General features: G+C 29.5%; 1 pseudogene; it reads right to left on the bottom strand.

Annotated features, from left to right (window-relative positions):
• Positions 1-1,773: 1,773 nt before the first annotated feature.
• Positions 1,774-2,799, bottom strand: LOC137837795 (UPF0481 protein At3g47200-like; annotated as a pseudogene).
• Positions 2,800-3,877: the final 1,078 nt, after the last annotated feature.

The raw sequence follows: 3,877 nt of genomic DNA, 5'->3' as shown, positions 1-3,877 counted from the left end.
TTCCAAAATTGGTAATTCAAACCACAAAACAGAGGTGGTCTGTTAATAGATGCACCTTCTCCAAAAGGTAGTTTATCAACCATAAAAAAAAAATTATGATCAAAACTTAAATGACTTTCAAGAATCTAGCTCTTGATGTCAATTGTTAGAAATGTCAGTCTTAAACAAGAGGGGGTGAATTGTTTATGAAAGATTTTCGCAAGTTTTGAATGTATAGTGAAAACCAATGAGGAATCAAAGAAGGAGAAATCAATTCAGCCAAAAACAAAATTATTTTTAATATGTTTCCAAAAAATCAATCGGTTGTTTTTATCAGCAGTTACTAAAAACCAAGCAGAACAAATTTAAATGAGATAAGGAATAGAAAGATCAACACAGAAAGTTTTATACTGGTTCACTCTTAGCCAAGAGCTACATCCAGTCCGCAGAGAACCTCTGAGTATTCCACTAAGCAATCAAACACTTTGATTAAAACACACACCAAAGTGGTAATTTTGAATCCTTCAATAACACACACTACCTTTGGTTGTCACACCATAGAATTTAGAACACCCTCTGAATTTTGCATACCAACAGTTCTTACAGAAAAATAATTGTCAAAAGAGAAAAAGAATAATAACACCTGATACAATCAAAGATTGAATAAAAGTACAGTGCAACCTATTCCACTCTTAGAAAGAAACCAAATTTTAAAGCAATATAGGCAAAACTTGATTTGAAAGTAATCTCATTAATCAATAACAACCAGGAGCGTAAAACAGATTATATATCAATTTAAAAAAAAAACATAACAGATTAAATCAATCCAACTGAATTCTGTTAAGAATTTTAAAAAATCAACCAATTGAAAACACGAAACAATCAAATGAATTGGCTTGACAGTAAAGTCAACCAATTTCAAGCTTTTTCAAAAACACTAATTGTAAAACAACCGGTTGAAACGACAATTCAAAAGGTTGATTTTCCACTTTCTTTAGAAAACACCTTTTTACGAAAGAACTTGAATCAAGTAACCTTGGATCAAATCTATGAGTGAATTTACAAATTCAAACTACACAAAAAAAACCAAAGTCTTCAAGCAATCTTCTAGAAATTTGAGACATCAAAGCCTATGTTCAAGAGAGCATAAACTCAAATATCTCAAGAGATTTCCAAATCGAACACAACTAGCTATGAGAGAATTTGTTGTCCAAATTAAAGAGATGGAATAAGGAATTCTATTTTGTTATACAGATCATATTAAATATAGTAAAGATCATTTTGGTTGATGTTTACTTCATAATTGAGTTTTTTCTAAGATGGCATAGAGTGGTTGGGCGGGAAGAGACCCTTTGTTGGTAAAACATTGGATGTTAACGGAATATTGAGAATGACTTGATACTACTGAAAAATCAACTTTCATTCTTTGTTCTTGAACAACTTTACAGGTATAAATCGACTATTCCTCTTCTTTCTTAAGATTTGTTTCAACTTTTTTAAAAATCTTGGAATTGGAACCTTTTGTCCAACCATGGCACTTCGCAAGTCTTTTAAAATCTTCTATAATATTACCATCAAAAGTTCATGTTGGAACACCAAATGAATGGAAAAAAATTAAACATGTATATAGTGCAAACCAACTATCAGAGAAAAATATTAAGTTCGGAGATAATCCAAATGAAGACTTAACTTGACCTATTCAAATGGCATGTTTATAGTGACAACACAAAAATATAGTGACATTTGAGCATTGTCACATTCAATATACAAACATTATTAATCAATATCTAACGATTCTAAATTTTCTCATCGACACTGACAAAATTGTGAAGGTTTTGGTTGATAAGGAAATTATTGTGAATTAGATGGGAGATGCTAATGCAGTGACTACATTGATTAACAGTTTGGGCTCAAATCTTAGCATGTCAGATTTCAATTCACAGTATTTCTCTTTATGCAAGGAGTGTTGAAGTACCCATGTAAACATATAGCCTTATATTTGTTATAAGGGTTTTCAAGGAAGTTATTTAAGCTATTGTATAGAGAGAAATACAGTAAATTGAAATTTGACATGCTAATTTGAACCCTTTGACATGCTAATTTGAACTCGATGGTTAATCATTCTAGCCACTGCATTAACATCACCCATCCAATTCACTAATTTTCTTATCAGTCAATACTTTCACATCTTTTTCAATATCGATGAGAAAATTTAGAATCATTAGATATTGATTAATAATGTCTGTGTATTAAATATGACAATGTTCAAATGTCACTATATTTATGAAGAATACTTTTGTGTTGTCATTGATATTCAAGATTAGCATTATAAACATATTATTCGAATAGGTCAAGTCAAGTAAGCCTTCATTTGGATTCTTTTCGAACTTAATACCTGCCTCTTATAGTTGATTTACACTATATACATGTTTAATTTCTTTCCATTCATTTGGTGTTTCAACGTGAAGTTTTAATGATGATATTATATAAGATCTTAAAAGACCCGTGAAGTGTCTTGGGCACGTGGTTTGGCAAAAGGTTCTAATTCCAAGGTTCTTAAAAATGTTGAAACAAATCTCAAGGAAAAAGGAGAATAGTTCGTTCATACCTGTGAGGTTATAAAGTTGTTCAATAACAAAGAATGAAAATTAATTTTCCAGTAGTATTAAGTCATTCTCCATCACTGTGTATGTCATTTTAGAAAAAACTCAATCATAACTGGTTCCGTTCGATATAAAATTCCTTTGAGATATTTGAGATTATGCTCTTCCATTAGAGCAAAACTGTTGTCTTCTTTGTAATGATAAAGGTCAATGGAAACAATTTAAGGAGTGTAGGCTAGGACTAATGTTCCGTGGATGCTTCATAATCGATGAAATACTTGTCTTGATTTGCACTGGATAGGAATCGAACCCAAGTCATAGGACTCGAAACCAAGCCCCTAAATTAATATTCCAAGGAATTGGCAACAGCCAGGATTTGAACTTAAGTCCTTCCAGTGACCCAGGGTAGCATTAACCACTAGACTACAGAAATTCTTTGGTCATATTATCATTTTTATTATATTTATTATTAATATAATTTATACATATTAATATAATTATTATTAATAATAATAAAATAAATTATACTTATTAAATTATTATTAACATTATTATTAATATTAATATTTAATAAATTTAATTTAACTAATTTATATCATAATTTCAAAAATAAAATAGTTATGACAATATATAAATAAAATAAATTTAAAATAAATAATATTTAAAATAAACAAATATTTTATATAACATTTAAATAATTTAAATATATATTTTATTTTACTCAATTAATTTTAAATCAAACGCTTATTTAATTTAATAAATCTAATTTAATTAATTTATATTCAAAATTGATAAATTAAATAATTTATTATGAAATAATTCTAAAATAAATATAATAAAGAATTCAAAATTAAAATATTTATTATACATTAAAAATATTTAAATTTTAAAATTTTAAACATGCGTGGGCTATAGCGGACGCATATGTGTGGGTTCTGTGGGCAACGCAAAACGGACGCATATGCGTGGGCCGCGGCCGACACAAAACCGACACCTATGCGTGGGCCGCGGCCGATGCAAATTTTTTTAAAAAAAAAAAAATTAAATCAATATATGCGTCCGTTTTGCGTCCAATGTAAATCTTGCGTGGGCTTTTACTCATTTTGGCCGACGAGAATAGCGTCCGCAAATGGCCCACGCAAAAATTTGGAAGCTAAATCAAGTTTTTCTTGTAGTGGGTATAGTCTACCTATGTATCGTTTTTGTTAACATGTGGGTTTTGGTCTAGTCCTCCCATATTTTTGTATTTTCTTTCTTTTTCCTTTTTTTAATAATATTTTTTTCATGTGATGGCA

This window comes from Phaseolus vulgaris, chromosome 4 (genome assembly GCF_000499845.2).
Source record: "Phaseolus vulgaris cultivar G19833 chromosome 4, P. vulgaris v2.0, whole genome shotgun sequence".
NCBI lineage: Eukaryota > Viridiplantae > Streptophyta > Magnoliopsida > Fabales > Fabaceae > Phaseolus > Phaseolus vulgaris.
This window is presented reverse-complemented; position numbering and strand designations above follow the sequence as displayed.